The sequence below is a fragment of the Phyllobates terribilis genome, unplaced genomic scaffold, assembly GCF_046119375.1.
Source record: "Phyllobates terribilis strain yellow unplaced genomic scaffold, ASM4611937v1 Scaffold_29__1_contigs__length_15306474, whole genome shotgun sequence".
Lineage (NCBI taxonomy): Eukaryota > Metazoa > Chordata > Amphibia > Anura > Dendrobatidae > Phyllobates > Phyllobates terribilis.
The window spans coordinates 14,860,840-14,884,189 of NW_027362789.1; the positions used below are offsets into that span (position 1 = coordinate 14,860,840).

The 23,350-nt window shown below is 45.8% G+C and overlaps 2 protein-coding genes across 2 annotated transcripts in view; one reads left to right on the plus strand and one right to left on the minus strand.

Annotated features, from left to right (window-relative positions):
• LOC141178643 (uncharacterized) overlaps positions 1-9,292 on the minus strand; it is a 45,980-nt gene extending 36,688 nt beyond the window's left edge. The window contains exon 1 of the mRNA XM_073660532.1: positions 9,232-9,292. The gene's annotated coding sequence lies outside the window, so the exon portion shown is untranslated. The remainder of the gene's footprint in view (positions 1-9,231) is intronic.
• The window catches only part of LOC141178644 (uncharacterized), a 1,052,471-nt gene that overhangs the window by 811,182 nt on the left and 217,939 nt on the right, over positions 1-23,350 (plus strand). The window lies entirely within an intron of this gene.

Here is a 23,350-nt window from a genome sequence, read left to right on the forward strand (position 1 = left end):
AACCTTACCACTATCTTCATCCCAGCCCTAGCCCACCTCTTCAACCTGTCACTAACAACTGGTGTCTTCCCCTCATGCTTCAGACATGCCTCAATCACACCCATCCTCAAAAAGCCCTCCCTTGACCCATCCTCCGTGTCTAGCTATCGCCCCATATCACTTCTCCCCTATGCCCCAAAACTACTGGAACAACATGTCCATTCTGAACTGTCCTCCCACCTCTCCTCCTGCTCCCTCTTTGACCGCCTACAATCTGGTTTCCGACCGCACCATTCTACTGAAACTGCACTGACTAAAGTCACAAACGACCTACTAACCGCCAAATCTAAGCGACACTACCCTGTCCTCCTCCTCCTAGACCTGTCATCTGCCTTTGACACAGTGGACCATTCCCTCTTACTCCAGACTCTCTCATCTCTTGGCATCACAAACTTGGCCCTATCCTGGATCTCCTCATACCTAACAGACAGGACATTCAGTGTCTCCCACTCACACACCACCTCTTCATCTCGCCCCCTATCTGTCGGTGTCCCCCAAGGTTCAGTTCTAGGACCCCTGCTCTTCTCCATCTACACCTTAGGCCTGGGACAGCTCATAGAGTCTCATAGCTTTCATTATCACCTCTATGCTGATGACACACAGATCTACCTCTCTGGACCCGATATCACCTCCCTACTAACCAAAATCCCACAATATCTGTCCGCTATTTCATCTCTGCTAGATTTCTAAAACTTAACATGGACAAAACAGAATTCATCATCTTTCCGCCATCTCATTCAACCCTCCCAACTGACCGATCTAAATCTACATTCCAAAAACACTAGTGCACGCCCTCATCATCTCCGGCCTTGACTACTGCAACCTCCTGCTCTGTGGCCTCCCCTCTAACACTCTCGCACCCCTCCAATCTATCCTAAACTCTGCTGCTCGACTAATCAACCTGTCCCCCCGCTATTCCCCGGCCTCTCCTCTCTGTCAATCTCTTCACTGGCTCCCCATTGCTCAGAGACTCCAGTTCAAAACCCTAACCATGACATACAAAGCCATTCACAACCTGTCTCCTCCATATATCTCCGACCTAGTCTCCCGTTACATACCTGCACGCAACCTCCGATCCTCACAAGATCTCCTGCTCTACTCCCCTCTTATCTCCTCCTCTCACAACAGTATACAAGATTTCTCCCGTGCTTCCGCCCTACTCTGGAACGCTCTACCCCAACGTATCAGACTCTCGCCTACCGTGGAAACCTTCAAAAGGAACCTGAAGACCCACCTCTTCCGACAAGCCTACAACCTGCAGTAACCACCGCTCCACCATACCGCTGCACGACCAGCTCTACCCTCACCTACTGTATCCTCACCCATCCCTCGTAGATTGTGAGCCCTCGCAGGCAGGGTCCTCGCTCCTCCTGTACCAGTCGCTGTCACATTGTGTTCAAGATTCTTGTAATTGTTCTTGTATTATACCCCTTTTTCACATGTAAAGCGCCATGGAATAAATGGCGCTATAATAATAAATAATAATAGTGATATATAATTATAATAATTACATAGCAAAAGTAATTTGTGAGTTTGCAGCCAGTTGTTGGGTGGATGGAAAGAAAAATTGACAATAAAGAAATTTTATCATTAGACCCCTTTAAGAAATTATGCAAATGAACAGTCACTTGGAAATAGATATTTAGTAAATTAGTGCCTCCCAATTTACTTTGGCTATGTAATTTACCATGCTAATAGACAGCGTGTCTAAAACTCTTAGCACGTCAGGATGACAATCAAAATGTCAGATATTAAAAGTAAAACACCCCTGTAGTTTGTGTGCTAAATAGGGATAGTTAAAAAAAAAATAATAATAATAATATTTCTATTGGGATTTGAACTGTGACACTTTAGTTTCAGAGGTTGATGCCTTACCATTGAGCTATCCAGGCAAGTGATAGTAACTGGCAGCTTTTCTTGTCTTATGAGATCAACCATGAAACTACTCAGGGTGACTAAAAGTCATTGTGATTCTGATGTTTGAAGAAACTTACACATCAGACTCACACATCAAAATCAAACATCATTTGAATCTGTCTGGCTAGCAGTCTGTGCATAAGTCCCAATGAGTTTCAATCAGATTTGCACTGAAAATCATATAACCAAATGGAACTCCTAGGTTTCTTCAACTGAGTTAATAGCTCAGTGGTTAGTGCACTGGTGTCTGGATACAGAATTTTAGGTTCAAGTCCCATCAGCGAACAGTGACTTTTTTTATTATTATTATTATTACAGTTGTAATAGTCACTTATCAAAGTCACTTGTGAGAAACATTTGTCAGACAGGGTATTTAGCCTCAAACTGACATCATTATGATGTTTGATTTTGATATCTGATCATGTCCTAAAATGGACACTGCACTCCTGTGACTGTGTTAACCCCTCTAGTTGCTGGATGCTTCTGGAGCACAACACTTCCTGTCTCATGTGCTTGTGTTACTGCTAATAGTTGCTGAATGCTTTTAAAGCAACAGCACTACTTCTGCATGTCACACTCTGCAACAGCACCAATTCTGGATGTCACAATTGGCATTGCAGAAAATGACCTTGGTGGATGACGTTCAGGCCTTCCTAACGGTGTTTGAAAGGGTCGCTGAGAGGGAGAAACTTATGCCAGAGCAGTGGGCTGAGGTATTGGCACCATACTTGACGGGAGAGCCCCAGAAGGTGTACTATGATTTAGCTTTGCAGGACGCCAAAGGGTATGGCAAGCTAAAAACTGAGATTCTCGCCCACTTGGGGGTGACAATGACTATCAGGGAGCAGTGGGTTCACCGCTGGGGTAATCATCGGGACAAACCACCTAGTTTCCAAATGTTTGACCTGTTGCACCTGGTCCAGAAGTTGCTGGTACCGGATTCCCCTACACCTGCGCAGATGGTAGAGCGGGTGGTGATGGACTGGTTTGTGCACTCCCTGCCAAGGCCCATACAGACTTGGGTTGCCCAGGGTGATCCTTGGAATGCGGATGACCTGGTTGGACTGGTCGAGAGATACCAGGGGGTTGAAGGTTCCTTGGGAAGGCAGCCCACTCCATACTGGGGTTCCCAACAGGGGGCAGAGACTGAAAAGGGGGTGGGCCATCCAAGGTCCAAAGGGGCGGGGGAGGTGGTGCCTAGGGTCCCTACAGGTGATGTTGTTTACTGGAGGTGCCACGGCTCAGGCCATATAGCCGCCCATTGTCCGCTGAGCCGATGGACTGCAGCATAGGACGCCATTGTTCATATTATGCTTATCGGTTATCCGACCTACAGTGTGAAGTGTCAACCCAGCGAGGGGCCACAAGCATGTACTGTGAAGGTGAATGGACAGGATGTAACATCACTGCTAGAATCCGGGAGTCTGGTGACCCTTATGATGGCCACCCTTCCTCTTCAAATGATCCCAGGGAAAAAAAGTTGGCGTTCGGTGCATTCATGGTGATGCTAAGGACTACCCCATGGCCAGAGTAGACATTGAAATGGCTCACAGTACCGAGTCCTACGAGGTCGGCGTCGTTCAGGACTTCTTGCACCCTATTACTATAGGCTGGGACTTTTGTTTGTTTTGGGATGTGTGGGGGAAGAGTTCCAGGTTCGCTGGCTCAGATAAACCAGTTAACCCTGAGGAGGTATCACCACACCCAGAGTCAGACAGGTTTCCCTTTTGTGTCTGCCATTCCGGAGTTAGGGGTTACCAGCGAGAATTTTGGGTTTGCCCAACATAGGGACCTAACTCTGAAGGAAGCCTTTAATAATGTCACTGTTATAAATGGGGTTACACAGGAGCCGGGGGCTGACACAAGGTTTCCCCATTTTATGATGAGTGGGGAGTCGTTGTACCGGGTCAAGAAAGTGAGGGAGGAGCGAGTGGAGCAGTTAATAGTGCCGGGCCCCTATAGACAGAAGATGTTGGACATGACCCATTGACATGTCTTGGGGGGATATCTGGGAGTGGAAAAAACGCAGGAACAGATTGTGCAGAGGTTCTATTGGCCCGGATGTAAGTATTGCAAGTCTTGCCCTACACGCCAGTTAACCGCCCCCACCTCTCACTTTCGAAGTCCCCTTGTGCCTTTGCCCATTATTGTAGAGCATTCAAGAGAATTGCTATGGAAATTGGTTGGTCCCCTGATTGAATCTGCTCGTGGGCAACATCAATATACACTGCTCAAAAAAATAAACGGAACACTCAAATAACACATCCTAGATCTGAATAAATGAAATATTCTCATTGAATACTTTGTTCTGTACAAAGTTGAATGTGCTGACAACAAAATCACACAAAAATCATCAATGAAATCAAATTTATTAACCAATGGGGGCCTGGATTTGGAGCCACTCCCAAAATTGGAAAAACACACTACAGGCTGCTCCAACTTTGATGTAATGTCCTTAAAACAAGTCAAAATGAGGCTCAGTATTGTGTGTGGCCTCCACGTGCCTGTATGACCTCCCTACAATGCCTGGGCATGCTCCTGATGAAGTTGCGGATGGTCTCCTGTGGGATCTCCTTCAGGATGGCACATCAATGCGAGCTCTGGCAAGAAGGTTTGCTGTGTCTGTCAGCGTAGTGTCCAGAGGCTGGAGGCACTACCAGGAGACAGGCCAGTACACCAGGAGAGGTGGAGGGGGCTGTAGGAGAGCAACAACCCAGCAGCAGGACCGCTATCTCCTCCTTTGTGCAAGGATGAACAGGAGGAGCACTGCCAGAGCCCTGCAAAATGACCTACAGCAAGCCACAAATGTGCATGTGTCTGCACAAACGGTTAGAAACCGACTCCATGAGGGTGGTATGAGGGCCCGACATCCACAGATGGGGGTTGTGCTCACAGCCCAACACCGTGCAGGACGTTTGGCATTTGCCAAAGAACACCAGGATTGGTAAAGTCGCCACTGTTGCCCTGTGCTCTTCTCAGATGAAAGCAGGTTCACACTGAGCACGTGACAGATGTGACAGAGTTTGGAGACGCCATGGAGAGCGATCTGCAGCCTGCAACATCCTTCAGCATGACCGGTTTGGCAGTGGGTCAGTAATGGTGTGGGGTGGCATTTCTTTGGAGGGAAGAACAGCCCTCCATGAGCTCGCCAGACTGCCATTAGGTACCGAGATGAGATCCTCAGACCCCTTGTGAGACCATATGCTGGTGCGGTTGGCCCCGGGTTCCTCCTAATGCAGGACAATGTCAGACCTCATATGGCTGGAGTGTGTCAGCAGTTCCTGCAAGATGAGGGCATTGAAGCTATGGACTGGCCTGCTCGTTCCCCAGACCTGAATCCGATTGAGCACATCTGGGACATCATGTCTCGCTCCATCCACCGTCACATTGCACCACAGACTGTCCAGGAGTTGGCGGATGCTTTAGTCCAGGTCTGGGAGGAGATCCCACAGGAGACCATCCGCCGCCTCATCAGGAACATGCCCAGGAACTGTAGGGAGGTCAAACAGGCATGTGGAGGCCACACACAATACTGAGCCTCATTTTGACCTGTTTTAAGGACATTACATCAAAGTTGGAGCAGCCTGTAGTGTGTTTTTCCACTTTAATTTTGGGGGTGACTCCAAATCCATCCATTGATGATTTTTGTGTGATTTTGTTGTCAGCACATTCAACTTTGTACAGAACAAAGTATTCAATGAGAATATTTCATTCATTCAGATCTAGGATGTTATTTGAGTGTTCCCTTTATTTTTTGAGCAGTGTATATTGGTTATCCTGGACTATGCCACACGCTTTCCTGAAGCGATTCCATTGAGAGACTCCATCGCAAAGAGTATAGCCTGCGAGTTAGTCCACGTTTTTTCCCCAAACAGGCTCACCAAAGGGAGACACTCACCGACCAGGGAACTCCCTTTATGAGTAAGGTGATGAGGGAGTTATGCAAAGTCCTGCAATTCTCCCAGGTGAGGACTTCAGTATACCATCCTAAGACAGATGGCCTTGTCGAAAGGTCTGAAGAGTATGCTGAGAAAGGCCATAGAAAGGGCCGCAGAAACTGGGATTGTCTCCTACCGTATCTCTTGTTCTCCATCCGAGAGGTTCCACAGGTCTCTACAGGGTTCTCGCCATTCAAACTCCTGTATGGCTGACATCCGCGGGGTCTCCTGGATGTTGCAAAGGAAACCTAGGAAGCAGAGGTCTAGTCCCACAGGAGTGTCATCGCGCCCGTCGCTCTGATGCAGGAGAGGATTGCGAAGGTGATGCCCATTATGAAAGAACATCTCCTCCAGGCACAAGAAGCTCATGCCAGAGTCTACAACTGGTCAGCCAGAGTGATCCAATTCAATCCGGGAGACCGAGTGCTCGTGCTAATTCCTACGGTGTGGGATTAGATCCCACAGCACCCTCAGGTCCGGGTCGACCACAAGTACATACTAGTGTTTTCTGAGGATATTAAAGATACGGTCACTGTGATTGTGACAAGTTTCTATTACTTGTGTTATCCCATATTTTTCTTGGTGTCTTGGTTAGGCATGGAGGAGTGTCTGTCTCTCCTGTTTTTCTGCAAACAATCGTGCAGAATCCAAAATGAACAGTGGGTACCTTATTCCTTGAATCTGGTGTTCATGTCTATTGCCGGTATATTAATATCTGTGACATTAGAGCAGTTTCTACTCAACTGTAAATATTGGCCCCATGGATATTGCTCGTTTTTTTTTTTAGTAATTTAATAGTTTATTAGTGCTCATAGGTTAATGGTAGATGAGTGTCCCTAGGGTCCCATCCTGTTCTTTCTTGATTGGTACATCCAGGAAAGGCAACTCGTAATAATTAAACTCTGATATAAATCTAAGTCCCACTGTATGAATATTGAGTTCCCTGACAAATTCAAGAAATTGTTCACTCGTCTCTGACCAGATGATAAAAATGTTGTCAATATATCTATATCATACCCCAATATATGGATGCCACCACTTATGATCATCCCTGAATATTGTGGTTTCCTCCTATGAGCCCAGGAATAGGTTAGCATACGAGGGGGCACAGGGGCTCCCCATCGCAGTACCCCTGAACTGGTGGTAGTACTTCCTGTCAAAAAGAAATATGTTGTGAGTAAGAGTCAGTTTTAGAAGATCCTCCATGAAGTCATTATGTCTGCTACACTCTATTGATCTTGATTTCAAGAAACGACTTACTCCTCTGATATCATCCTCATGCGGTATATTACTGTACAAAGCCTCGATATCTAGTAAGGCCTGCTCCCCTACATGAGTGTATACATGCTCGAGGGTCTACATGTAGGGGAGCAGGCAGAGGGATTATTCCAACAGCAGGACCTCAGGCGGTACTGTGGAAATATTATACTGTGTGTGGGGGGATGGTGGTAGTGTAGGAATATAATATACACCTGTTTGGAATGTGTTCATTCCCTTGTAATCCTGATATATTTCATGTCCATCCCATGTGGAAGATACACAAGAAATCCATTATATCTCTCCATATGTTTAGACCTGCAAGTTTTTATGTTCATTCTTTTTATTTATTCCTGATCTTCATTCTTTTTAGTACGTCCCGGAACATTAAACTGTGTGGGGGGCATCATACATTCTGCATAAGGGGCATAATGGGGGCATTACACTGTGTGGGGGCATCATACATACTGCATAAGGGGCATTACACTGTGTGGGGGCACCAAACATCCTGCATAAGGAGCATAATGGGGGCATTACACTGTGTGGGGGCATCATACATACTGCATAAGGGGCATAATGGGGGCATTACACTGTGTGGGGGCACCAAACATCCTGCATAAGGGGCATAATGGGGGCATTACACTGTGTGGGGGCATCATACATACTGCATAAGGGGCATAATGGGGGCATTACACTGTGGGGGCATCATACATCCCGCATAAGGGGCATAATGGGGGCATTACACTGTGTGGGGCATCATACATACTGCATAAGGGGCATAATGGGGGCATTACACTGGGTGGGGGCATCATACATCCTGCATAAGGGGCATAATGGGGGCATTACACTGTGTTGAGGCATCATACATCCCGCATAAGGGGCATACTGGGGGCATTACACTGTGTGGGGCATCATACATACTGCATAAGGGGCATAATGGGGGCATTACACTGTGTGCGGCATCATACATACTGCATAAGGGGCATAATCGGGGCATTACACTGTGTGGGGGCATCATACATCCTGCATAATGGACATAATGGGGGCATTACACTGTGTGGGAACATCATACATCCTGCATAAGGGACATAATGGGGGCATTACACTGTGTGGGAACATCATACATCCTGCATAAGGGGCATAATGGGGGCATTACACTGTGTGGGGGGCATAACACATACTGCATAAGAGCCATAATGGGGGCATTACACTGTGTGGGGGCATCTTACATACTGCATAAGGGGCATTACACTATGTGGGGGCATCATACATCCTGCATAAGGGGCATAATGTGGGCATTACACTGTGTTGGGGCATCATACATCCCGCATAAGGGGCATAATGGGGGCATTACACTGTGTGGCGCAACATACATACTGCATAAGGGGCATAATGGGGGCATTACACTGTGTGGGGGCATCATACATTAAGCATAAGGGGCATAATGGGGGCATTACACTGTGTGGGGGCATCATACATCCCACATAAAGGGCATAATGGGGGCATTACACTGTGTGGGGGCATCATACATCCCACATAAAGGGCATAATGGGGGCATTACACTGTGTGGGGGCATCATACATCCCACATAAAGGGCATAATGGGGGCATTACACTGTGTGGGGCATCATACATACTGCATAAGGGGCATAATGGGGGCATTGCACTGTGTTGGGGCATCATACATCCCACATAAGGGGCATAATGGGGGCATTATACTGTGTGGGGGCATCATACATACTGCATAAGGTGCATCATGGGGGCATTACACTGTATGGGGCATCATACATACTGCATAAGGGGCATAATGGGGGCATTACACTGTGTGGGGGCATCATACAGCCTGCATAAGGGGCATAATGGGGGCATTACACTGTGTGGGGCCAGTAAAGGGGTCCTGTACTATGAGAACAATACGTTTCCTCCCTTCCTGTCTCCATAGTTGGGTCGCATGTATCTATTACATGAAACAGAACAAAAACCTTATGATTCTTATAAAGGGGCAACACAAGACCCCAAAAGAGTCTCGGTGCTGAAGGGGTTAATGCCCCCTGCGCCCAGTAATGGGGGTCTCCACATACCTCCACCTGCAGAGCCGCCACCACATATATGGCTGCTCTGTGCGCACAGGAGCTGTGATGAGGTCACAGGAGGGGAGGAGTCAGGGGTCACATGATCAGGGGCCTCAGTGGATGCAGGACTCTGCTGTGCTGGTTGTCATGGTGCTGGATGAGCTGAAGTTTATGTGTGGGGTCAGGAGGGGTTTACAGTGTGGATGTAGCAGAGCCGCGTGTGTACGAGGTGTACGGAGCGGAGCCGCGTGTGTACGAGGTGTACGGAGCAGAGCCGCGTGTACGAGGTGTACGGAGCGGAGCCGCGTGTGTACGAGGTGTACGGAGCAGAGCCGCGTGTGTACGAGGTGTACGGAGCGGAGCCGCGCGTGTACGAGGTGTACGGAGCGGAGCCGCGTGTGTACGAGGTGTACGGAGCAGAGCCGCGCGTGTACGAGGTGTACGGAGCAGAGCCGCGTGTGTACGAGGTGTACGGAGCAGAGCCGCGTGTGTACGAGGTGTACGGAGCAGAGCCGCGTGTGTACGAGGTGTACGGAGCAGAGCCGCGTGTGTACGAGGTGTACGGAGCAGAGCCGTGTGTGTACGAGGTGTACGGAGCAGAGCCGTGTGTGTACGAGGTGTACGGAGCAGAGCTGCGTGTGTACGAGGTGTACGGAGCAGAGCCGTGTGTGTACGAGGTGTACGGAGCAGAGCCGCGTGTGTACGAGGTGTACGGAGCAGAGCTGCGTGTGTACGAGGTGTACGGAGCAGAGCCGTGTGTGTACGAGGTGTACGGAGCAGAGCCGTGTGTGTACGAGGTGTACGGAGCAGAGCCGCGTGTGTACGAGGTGTACGGAGCAGAGCCGTGTGTGTACGAGGTGTATGGAGCAGAGCCGCGCGTGTACGAGGCGTACGGAGCGGAGCCGCGCGTGTACGAGGCGTACGGAGCGGAGCCGAGCGTGTACGAGGCGTGCGGAGCCGAGCGTGTACGAGGCGTACGGAGCGGAGCCGCGCGTGTACGAGGAGTACGGAGCGGAGCCGCGCGTGTACGAGGCGTACGGAGCGGAGCCGCGTGTGTACGAGGCGTACGGAGCGGAGCCACGTGTGTACGAGGCGTACGGAGCGGAGCCACGTGTGTACGAGGCGTACGGAGCGGAGCCACGTGTGTACGAGGTGTACGGAGCGGAGCCGTGTGTGTACGAGGTGTACGGAGCGGAGCCGTGTGTGTACGAGGTGTACGGAGCGGAGCCGCGCATGTACGGAGCGGAACTGTGTGTACGAGGTGTACGGAGTAGAGAACTGCGGAGCAGAGACGCACGTGTACGAGTTGTAGGGAGCAGAGCCGCGTGTTTACGAGGTGTACAGAGCGGAGCTGTGTGTACGGAGCGGAGCCATGTGTGTACGAGGTGTACGGAGCGGAGCCATGTGTGTACGGAGCGGCCAAAAGCAAAGCCCTCTAGGTGTAAAGAACATACGACCCCCTAAAATGACCCCATTTCGGACACTGTACCCACCAGGGAAGTCATCTGAGGGTGTAATGGGCATTCTTGCGTTCTTATCCCACAGGGGTCTCACTGATTTCTTTACCACTCGTTTGTGTGTAAATAATATTACATTTGCTCAGAGCCGCAGCGAGGGGCTCAGCCAGGGGCGGACACACCACCGATGCACCCGGGCCCAGAGGTGGACGGGGGCCCATGCAGGAAGGGGAGTAGTGCTCAGGCATTAGACCACGCAGCTGCTATGGGGCCCCTTGACTGAGGGCTGATGCTGCTTAACCCCGTCCACTCCCAGCCGTAATGATTTTTGATACCCTGGGCAGAGTGCGGGCATTGAAAAATGGGGCATGTCATGCAGGAGAGAGGCTGCTGGCCAATGAACGCTGCCCCATCAGACTGATGAGAGCGCTCATTGACTGCTGTGTCTGTCCTCCTGCAGGGTCTTACAGTGGCTCTTCTGCCTCCTGCTGTTCCTTTCCCAGCAGCATTTCCTCAAAGAGTAGAGGGTGAGGGAGGAGAGTCCACAGCATCGGACAGCACGCAGGGGCAGGAAGCTGAAATCAGTCCTGTCTGCTGTGTCCCCTCCTCCACAGTGCGTTCTGCAGCCCTCTCCAGAAGACCGTGATATCATGAAAGATTAGTATATAAGTGTATGTATATGTGCCGTGCTGCCGCCAGGAATTTCAGGCCCCATACTGGTCAATAAAATTTCGGGCCCCTTGAGACTCCGCCCAGGCTCCACCCCAGCTCCACCTCCACTCCTCAAACCTTCCACAGTCACACCGCCCACTCTTGGAAAAACACTTCTGCACCACATCCTTATCAATCACACATTAAGGGTATGTGCCCACGCTCAGGAGGCGCCTGCAGCACCGAAGCTGCGGGATAGCCGTGCGGCTTCTGCCCTCAATTTATGCAATCGAGTGGCACGATTTTTTTTTTGCACATGTGGAGTTTTCTCATAGATGTTAGTCTGTGGAGAAAGTCCACATGTGGACCCGCAAGAGAAATTGACATGCTGCAGGTCTGAAAGACGTACTGCATGTCAGTTTCCGTGGGTGATCCATAGGTGCACAGAGTCGCATAGTAGACATGGGATTTCTAGAAATCCTATCTACTATGCTGTAACACCAGACTGCTGCAGGTTTGATGCTGCATAAGCATGCAGTGTCAAACACACAGCGGCTCCTGACCATGTGCACATACCCTAACAGTTCCCATAGAACACCATATCACATATATAGCAGCAGCTTTTGTTTTGGCCAAAAGATTTTGTAAGCCGCCGCCACGACAAGGTAGACTCTTCTGGCAGGGCCCTACTCTACTCTAACCTATTAAACATTTCTTAAAATATCCAGTACTCTATTTAGGTATATTTTTCTTTAAGGGAATATGTCACATAGATTTTTTCCAATAATATCACATACAAAGGGACAAAAACCGTCACACCATGGCCGGACTGCATATTACCACCACATAGTGACCAAATAATACCACATACAAAGAATACCGACACACGATGACTAGACCACATATCACCACATAGTGACCAAATAATACTACATACAAGGAGCAAATACCACCACACCATGGCCGGACCACATTTTACCACCACATAGTGACCGAACAACACCACATACAAGGAACAAGTACCACCACACCATGACCAGACCACATATTACCACCAGATAATGACCAAATAATACTACATACAAGGAACATAGAATTAAACCTCATACTCTTGTTCATGCATATTTGTATCCCACCCTGTATATAAACTGTTTATTGCAGGAAATTTGGGTGAAAACCACCGATGTTAGGAAATACACCCGCATCTGATCTGGTGCAAAGCATAATATCCTGGCAAAGGATCATAGAGCCGCAGATATACCGAGCATTATCTATCATATCAACGGGAGGCAAATAGATGCATCATTGTAAAACAGACAAAACAAGTACAGAACACTGGTGAGATTACTGTAGAACATTGCAATGGTGAATCAGATTAGATGGAGCGTACAAATCCATACTATCCAGGAGTTGGATGTACAGTACAGACCAAAAGTTTGGACACACCTTCTCATTTAAAGATTTTTCTGTATTTTCATGACTATGAAAATTGTACATTCACACTGAAGGCATCAAAACTATGAATTAACACGTTACACATACTTAACAAAAAAGTGTGAAACAACTGAAATTATGTCTTATATGCTAGGTTCTTCAAAGTAGCCACATTTTGCTTTGATGACTGCTTTGCACACTCTTGGCATTTTCTTGATGAGCTTCAAGAGGTAGTCACCGGAAATGGTCTTCCAACAATATTGAAGGAGTTCCCAGAGATGCTTAGCACTTGTTGGCCCTTTTGCCTTCACTCTGTGGTCCAGCTCACCCCAAACCATCTCGATTGGGTTCAGGTCTGGTGACTGTGGAGGCCAAGTCATCTGGCGTAGCACCCCATCACTCTCCTTGGTCAAATAGCCCTTACACAGCCTGGAGGTGTGTTTGGGGTCATTGTCCTGTTGAAAAATAAATGATGGTCCAACTAAACGCAAACCGGATGGAATAGCATGCCGCTGCAAGATGCTGTGGTTGCCATGCTGGTTCAGTATGCCTTCAATTTTGAATAAATCCCCAACAGTGTCACCAGCAAAGCACCCCCACACCATCACACCTCCTCCTCCATGCTTCACGGTGGGAACCAGGCATGTAGAGTCCATCCGTTCACCTTTTCTGCGTCGCACAAAGACACGGTGGTTGAACCAAAGATCTCAAATTTGGACTCATCAGCCCAAAGCACAGATTTCCACTGGTCTAATGTCCATTCCTTGTGTTCTTTAGCCCAAACAAGTCTCTTCTGTTTGTTGCCTGTCCTTAGCAGTGGTTTCCTAGCAGCTATTTTACCATAAAGGCCTGCTGCACAATAACAGTTGTTGAAGTGATGTGTCTGCTGCTAGAACTCTGTGTGGCATTGACCTGATCTCTAATCTCAGCTGCTGTTAACCTGCGATTTCTGAGGCTGGTCTTCCTTTACTGGGGCGGTCCTCATGTGAGCCAGTTTCTTTGTAGAGCTTGATGGTTTTGGAACTGCACTTGGGGACACTTTCAAAGTTTTCCCAATTTTTCGCACTGACTGACCTTAATTTTTTAAAGTTTATACAGTAGGACTATCAGCTGTGTATCCACCAGACTTCTGCACAACACAACTGATGGTCCCAACCCCATTTATAAGGCAAGAAATCCCACTTATTAAACCTGACAGGGCACACCTGTGAAGTGAAAACCATTTCCGGTGACTACCTCTTGAAGCTCATCAAGAGAATGTCAAGAGTGTGCAAAGCAGTCATCAAAGCAAAAGGAGGCTACTTTGAAGAACCTAGAATATAAGACATATTTTCAGTTGTTTCACACTTTTTTTGTTAACTATATAATTCCACATGTGATAATTCATAGTTTTGATGCCTTCATAGTCATGAATATACAGAAAAATCTTTAAATGAGGTGTGTCCAAACTTTTGGTCTGTACTGTATAACATATCAATTGCAATGGGATACGTCTGCATAGTGTCTGATGCAAAACCTGATCGTGAGGCTATATGTATAGCAAGCATTTCTCTCTGTATCAATGAAAAACAGATTGTAATGGAAATATTGAAAATCTTTTCTTCTCCCCTGTCATAGATATTAAGAAGTCTCTCTCAGACTCCTCTTCCCTCTTCCCCTATAGTAATTGTCCATGGAAGAAGAGCTGACACTTTGGCCAGTGGCCTCTATGCAAATCAACACACATATGAGAAGGGCCTTGCAAGCAAATGCTGGCCCAAAAGCTGCTACCAAACCCAATTAACACAGGCTTGTGATAGATTTACAGCTAACTGAGAAGGTTTTATTCTCAGTGCTTCAAAAGGAATGTAACAAAGGCCTGCAGACGGCCCGAAGCCAATATGGAATATGGAATAACTAAAGTTCCATATGTCTGATAATAATGGGGCCTATATTTTGGGTGGCAGGGTCAGCTAAGGAACAATATGGATATCTAACAGTCACTGTAAGCCCCTCTGGGGAGCTGTGGCACAAAAGTAACAAAATAGTAGACGGCAGCTATACCGTGTGTGGTCTTTAGAGAAAGGTAAAATCATAACAGAACATATGGAGTCACTTTTGGGCCTCTACGATCAATCCATGATAAGTTATTGCAAAAAACAGATATCTAATAAAAATATGAAGGCTGGAGACTAGCCCCCGTGATGTCATCACAGGGGGTATGTGGACAGGTCTCCCCTTAGGCATAAAAGAATCCACGGAGGATGGATCAGCACTTATGTTGGAAGTTACATATTTTGTGTAGCATGGGTCACATTCGCTGAACGGCATCGGAGTGCTTCTCTCCAACTATGCTGAGTCGTCCCTGCGAACTGTATAGATTAAGTTGAGAATTGGAAGACAACAGTAATGTGTTGCCTGACAAAGGTTTTCTATAGAGTGTGGTGTCCACTTTATAAGATGTTACTATCCCTGTCAGGAAAATATCCAGAAATGGAGTGGAAAAATCAAAGGTTCGCCGACAGTGAATTTTAAATTTAAGGAATAAGAATTCAAATATAAAACAAATTGTGACACCAACTGGGGGTCACCTCACCATACCAAAAGTACATCATCAACATATCTACCAAACCAAAAAATGTGCTCAAAAATGGATTATCATCAGAAAAAAATTTAATTTCTTCCCACCACGACATGTACAGCATAGCCAAAGATGGTGAGAATTTGGAGCCGATGGGGGCTCCAAATACTTATAAATGATATTTAGAATCAAACATAAAATTGTTGTGGGACAACAAATATTTTATGTTATAATGAACCTTTTTAAATTCACAGAATATCCACTATATTTATTTAAATGGTGTTGAACGGCAATGACGGCCAATGCGGGAGGGATGGAGGAATACAAGTTGACAACATTGCTGGTGACAAACCTATATTCTTCCTGCCACACGAACCTGTCAAAACCCCTCAGGACAGACGTAGTATCTTTCACATAGCCTGGTGTTGGAATAACCAGAGGATACAAATGTTCACCAGCCATTGTCTTAAATTCTCATTCAATGAACCCATACCCAAGATAATAGGGCGAAGGGTGGGGGGGAGAAACCCTTTTGTGTTTTGGGGAGCCCATGAAAAATGGGATAATCAGGTAACAGCCAGAGCTGAATTTTGTTATTAAACCCCGACAAATAAATGCCTTCCTCCAGAATAGTGGACAACATTGTTTTATACAAATTGGTAGGATTCATAGAGAGCACCGGAGCAGATTTCCAATATCAACAGTTCTAATAGCACATACTCCGGGGGAACAAAACATTGTGTCCATACAGAATAATGATCTCACACAGTTTTCTTTCTTTGGTCTTGAAAAAGTTAATTATCTGGTAAGGGGTGGAAACAGACAGAAACACCTTAATATGCGTGAAGCCTTCTGGATCTGACGTGTAAATACTAAATACCCTTCGGGTAATGAATTTCCGCAATGACCTGTTTTACATCTATTGATGAAATTCATACTGGTTTATTCCCAGCAGACATCTATATGGTGACATTCCAGGTTTTCTGAATTTATTTTGTGTTTTTCTGGTTATTATTTGCCGGCGTACTTATTTGCCTTTCTGTATATTGCGCTATCATTGCTGATTCATCTTAGCAGAACGCACATAAATGATGAAAATATCTTAAAGATTTTTCAGCAATGACGGAGTATTTCCATTGCAATGTTCTGCAGCTTATTTATCTTCCATTTCTCATATATTTATTTTTGTCCGTTTTTTCGCAATATAATTCAATGATTTGTTTTTCATTGATACAGATAGAAATTCCCGCTACATCCACAGCTTCACGATTCAGTTCTGCATCAGATATTTGTTTTTGTCAGTTTTATTATAATGTAATTACCTGTTTTTCATTGATACAGATAGAAATGCTTGCTCTATCTATAGCCTCATGATCAGGTTTTCCATCAGACTCTATGCAGACGTCTCCCATTGCCATTGATCTGTTATACATTCAGCTCCTGGATATCATGGATTTGTACGCTCCATCTAATCAGATTCGCCATTACAATGCTCCACAGTAATCTGATTCGCCATTACAATGCTCCACAGTAATCTGATTCGCCATTACAATGCTCCACAGTAATCTGATTCGCCATTACAATGCTCCACAGTAATCTCACCAGTGTTCTGTACTTGTTCTCGTCTGTTTTACAATGATCTATTTGCCTCCCGGTTATATGACAGATAATGCTCGGTATATCTGCGGCTCTATGATCCTTTGCCAGGATATTATACTTTGCACCAGATCAGATGCGGGTGGATTTCCTTGTAAATTCTCTACTATGTAATTAGTTTTAATTGGCATTATTTTTTTCCCCTTTATATGTTCATTGTTATAGGTTTATAGTTTCTCCATATTGGTTATTGTGCATATTATTTTATATTATATTTTTACGAGTGTCAGATCGATAAGAACAATATTTCTATTAACAATTTAGACATTGATGCGTTTTATCTGTTTATTGGACATTGTTATTGCGATTCTCTATACTGAATCTATCATCCATCTCATGCATACATGTTCCTGTCCCTCTATAATCAGTATATCCTCCCACCTTCCGTTGCTATAGTTGATGGCATTTGCGATGTTCGGACCCTGTGATCTCACACCTGTACACTTATGTCTAATTGATTTCTTATTTCATGTCATGTGTCTCCATTGTGCTTGTATATATATATATATATATATATATATATATATATATATGACTTCATTGTCCTTTACTCATCTGCTATAACTAAGGGCGCAATCCTAGCGCCAGAAATACATAAGAATTTTACTTTTTTTTTTTGTTTTTTTAAATGATCCAATACATTTTTCTCATATTTTACCTGTTGGGGTGCTGATTTTCTCCTTTTCGTTTTCTTCATATGTCTGTGCTCACCAGCCGGACCGGCACCCTTCAGTGGACTATCTTCACCCTGTTTGGATTCAGTGTTGCAGCTCCCTAACCCTCCCTCCTGTTTCTTCACAATATTTTAACACGTATCCTAGGACTCGATGTTCCCCATACAAACTTGCTCTTAGAATTGTTGAGACGGGAGAAAAAGGTCTGAGGAACGCAGACCGCAACGGTCTGAAATATATAAAGAAGATCTGGTAAAATGTCCATTTTGATCACACTAATACGACCAAACCAGGACAAGGGTTTCAAGTTATAATTCATTTGATTTTTAACCATTTGTTCAAGGATGGGGGATATAATATAAAAGATACAGATCATCCAAGTTCCCCAGAATTTGTATACCCAGGTACTTAATTGTGTCTTTCTGACACTTAAAGGGGAAGTTAGAAATGAGCTATTGTGTCAGTTCAGGGTTAAAAGTTATGTTCATGGCTTCTGTTTTAGAGTAGTTGACTTTAAAATTGCTTTCATGGCCGAGTTATTCAAATTCCTTTATTATAGAGGGAAATGAGATCATTGGGTTTGAAACATAGAGCAACAAGTCGTCTGCATGTAGAGCTAGTTTATAGTGATGTGAGCCTATAGTAACTCCACTAATATCTGGATTTGTGTGTAATGCTACCGCTAAATGTTCCATCACCAATGTGTATGGCAGAGGTGATAAGGGACACCCTTGTCTCGTCCCTTTTTTAATAGAAAATGTGTCATATAGAAGGCCGTTTACCCTATCGCTTTAGGGTCAGTATAGAAGGATAGAATTTTAGATAACAAGAAAGAGTCCAACCTAATTTGTGGTAGGGTGCTCTTCAAGAAAGTCCAATGCACTGTGTAGAACGCTTTTTTGGCGTAGGCAGAAACAATGCACATTGGGATCCCCTGTTTTTTGCATGTGAAATTAACAACGTTTTATTTTTATTATCACGAGCTTATCTACCCTTAATGAAGGCATGACGTTGCTGACAATTGAGGGTAGATAGTGGGAGAGCCGTGTTGTAACCACTTTAGAGAATATTTTGACGTCTACATTATTTAATGATATTGGATGAATATTAGGGCAGGTATTTGGTCCTTTTCCAGGCTTTGATGAAACCATTATATGAGCCTTAAGTGATTGGGGGGCAAAGAGGGAGTCTTCTGAGATATTATTGAACACTTTGGCTAAAAATGGTAATGACAGAGGTGTAAACATCTTATAAAATCTATTATTGAATCCATCTGGCCCAGAGCTCTTCCCGATAGGGAATGATTTAATGGCCTCTCCTATCTCTTGTTCAGTGAAAGCTTTGTCTAGTATCTCCTGCTCAGGGGTCTGTAAGGAAGGAACGGCAGTGTCCATAATATATTTGTCATTTTTAGTTTCAAGAATATTAGGTGGCATGTCGTGGTATTGTCCATGAATATTACATAGCGAACTATAAAGGCAACTAAATGCTTCCTCTATGTCAATGGGGTTATGAGTTTCTGGCCCGGGTGCCCCTTTTATGTTGGAGCCGTATGTCCTTTACACGTGTGGATGTAACCTCCTTGCCAATGAGCAACCACATTTATCTGTGAATTCGTACGAGAACCTTCACATGTGATCTTGATATTTTGTATACGTTTGATCTAGTAAAGACCTTCCCTCATTTATTTTTTTCAATCAGATCATTTTTATTTAACGAAACTAAGAAAGACCAACATTTTGTTTTTTAAATAAACTTTGTGACAAAAAAAATAAAAAGAAAGAAAAACCAGTAAACAATACAAGAACCGGTTTACAATGATATAAATCCCAATATCGCTCTATAGTACAAGGTTTTGGAATACTAATTTTACATTTGTACATAAATATCTGAATACTTCCTGACGGCTTATTTTTTTTCCTATTGAGACATCAAAAGAAAAAGAATATATCTAAGAAGGGGCAATTGTGTGGACTGAGACAATTATTATTTGCTGACATCTTGGGTATAAGGATATAAATTCCTGGCTTACTGTAAGGAAATGGACAAACGATCCAGTATAGTATTTCTGTGAAGGTTCTTTGAAGCAATACCTGGGGTAATTAACCATTGCTCCCATATTTGTATGAATTTCTTGAGAGCGTTCCTTTAATATAAGATCCCCTTTTTAAGCGTAGAGTGTCATTTATCCTGGATTTTAGTTCTGTTATCATTGGAGGAGAATTGTCTATCCAATGTATTTCCAACAATTTTCTGGCTTGGAATAATACTCCTGAGCTAGCTACTACCATATGGAGTCTGGGTCTACGTCCTCTCCCAGGAGTCCTAGGATACAAATTTTAGGTTGCAACTGAAGTTGTATCCCAAATACAGATAGTACAAGAGTGATCACCCCCTTCCAGTAGTCGCCAATATTTACACATTTCCATGTCATATGCATCAGGTGGGCATCATTTTGACCACATCTAGGACATGTGTCATCCGTTTCTATTTCAATTTAAAACAAAATACTTTGGGATCTATATGCTCTATGAATGAGAAGAATTCGGGACTATCTTTGTGACTCTGACAATGAAAGATTCGGTGTCAAATCCAGTATTTCCCCCATTGCTCCTCAGATAACGGACCTACATCCTCCTCCCATTTTCTCTTAACTATCAAAGGATATTTATCCAAATGTAGGGCCAGTAACTGCCTATAAATAAGGGTTAATAGACAGACCTTTTGTATCCACTGCTTTAGCAATGGTATCTATTGGGTGATGTCCATCAGTAGGACGTTTATTCTAGTACCCCGGTCCTCCCACTCACTAATATTATTTAGCTTCTATAGCTCTGGTAAGTTATAGTTGTGCCATAAAGGAGTATAGTTTGTGTACTTTTCAATCCCCAGAATATTTTTACCCCTATCCCACACCTTATATATTAACTTTAGTGTACGACATTTTAAGTCATTTTCTCGAGGAGGCCCCATATCTAGTACCGAGAATGGAAGCTTCCACATAAGTAGGTGCCCTGAAATTACACAACATTTGCGAGTACCCCATCCATGAAACTACTTTAGCTCCATTCTAGCGTTAAGGCGGTCTGCGTATACCTGGAGGGAAGCAGATCATTTATGTTGTTTGTCAAGGAGATCAATCCGCTCAAGCAAATGAGACTTTAGCTGTTCTCTCCTTTTTTGAGCTTTTATCTATGTTTTATTATTACACCTCTGAGGACACATGTGAGTGCTTCCCATTTAAATGGTAAGGCATTTTCATCATGCTCATATATTTGAAGGAGTCTATAGTCTCAAGAAGGTCTGAGACACAGAGTGAGTCTTTCAGCAGATTATCATTTAGGTTCCAACATCTGAAGCCTTGGTGGAGTCCAGCATAGTCAGATCTATAATATAACGGGAGATGCGTTTCTGTCTGAAGCCTTTATAGACTGCGCAAGTGCGACAAGCCTGCGCAGTCCGGCTCCTGACAGAAGCAGGCATGGAGCCGTTACAGGTAAGAGAAGCGTATATGGCGCCGGAGATCACAGTATGCGTAGACACTGAACGCATACCGCGATCTCCGGCGCCGTACTTACATACTTACCTGACCGGGAGGAGCGTTGCCGCGGCGCCTCTCTTCGCCGGAGAAAGGGGCAGAAGTGAAGGTGTTGGAATCAGCACATGCACGTAGCGCTATTTGCAGTGTGTCTTCAGCAAAATAGCGCCGGACAGCGCGGTATGGGCATGCGCGTACTCTGGCGTCGCACTCCTCCCCCAGCCTCCGGCAGAACAGAACACCGCAGTGCTTGAGCACAGAGAAGAAAGGTGAGATTAAGTGTTTATTTTTTTGTATGTGTGCAACGTGAAAGGGATGAGGGGTGCCATACATACCAGGATTGGGGGGCGAGGGGGCAACACATATCAGGATTGGGGGATGAGGGGTACCAAGCATACCAGGATTGGAGGATGAGGGGTACCATGCATACCAGGATTGGGGGATGAGGGGTACCATGCATACCAGGATGAGGAATGGGGTGCCATGCATACCAGGATGAGGGGTACCACACATAGCAGGATTGGGGGGGTGAGGGGTGCCATACATACCAGTATAGGGATGAGGAGTGTCATGCATACAAGGATTGGTGGGTGAGGGGACCATGCATACCAGGATTGGGGGGTGAGGGGTGCCATGCATACCAGAATAGGGATGAGGGGTACCATACATACCAGGATAGGGATGGGGTACCATGCATACCAGGATAGGGATGGGGTACCATGCATACCAGGATAGGGACGAGAGGTACCCTACATACCAGGATAGGAATGCGGGGTACCATGCATACCAGGATAGGGATGGGGTACCATGAATACCAGGATAGGGATGAGGGGTACCATACATACCAGGATAGGAATTCGGGGGTTACCATGCATACCAGGATGAAGGGTACCATGCATACCAGAATAAGGATGAGGGGTACCATACATACCAGTATAGGGATGAGGGGTGCCATGCATACCAGTATATGGATGAGGGGTGCCATACATACCAGGATAGGGGATGGGGTGCCATGCATACCAGTATATGGATGAGGGGTGCCATACATACCAGGATAGGGGATGGGGTGCCATGCATACCAGGATAGGGATGAGGAAGCCATATATACCATGATTGGGGATGAGGCGTGCCATGCATACCAGGATGAGGGATTAGGTGCCATGCATACCAGGATAGGGATGAGGAAGCCATAAAAACCAGACTTGGGATGAGGGGTGCCATGTATACCAGGATGAGGGATGAGGTGTCATGCATACCAGGATAGGAATGCGGGGTACCATGCATACCAGGATAGGGATGAGGGGTACCATGCATACCAGGATAGGGATGAGGGGTATCATGCATACCAGGATGAGGGGTACCATGCATACCAGAATAGGGATGAGGGGTGCCATGCATACCAGGATGAGGGATGGGGTGTCATGCATACCAGGATAGGAATGCGGGGTACCATGCATACCAGGATAGGGATGAGGGGTACCATGCATACCAGGATGAGGGGTACCATGCATACCAGAATAGGGATGAGGGGTGCCATACATACCAGTATAGGGATGAGGGGTGCAATACATACCAGGATAGGGGATGGGGTGCCATGCATACCAGGATAGGGATGAGGGAGCCATATATACCAGGATTGGGGATGAAGCGTGCATTGCATACCAGGATAAGGGATTGGGTGCCATGCATACCAGGTTTCTGGGATGAGACCATACATACCAGAATTGGGATGAGGGGTGCCATGTATACCAGGATGAGGGATGTGGTGTCATGCATACCAGGATAGGAATGCTGGGTACCATGCATATCAGGATAGGGATGAGGGGTACCATGCATACCAGGATGTGGGGTACCATGCATACCAGAATAGGGATGAGGGGTGCCATGCATACCAGGATGAGGTATGGGGTGTCATGCATACCAGGATAGGAATGCGGGGTACCATGCATACCAGGATAGGGATGAGGGGTACCAGGCATACCAGGATGAGGGGTACCATGCATACCAGAATAAGGATGAGGGGTGCCATGCATACCAGGATGAGAGGTACCATACATACCAGAATAGGGATGAGGGGTACCATGCATACCAGGATAGGAATGAGAGGCACCATGCATACCAGGATGAGGGATGGGGTGCCATGCATACCAGGATTGGG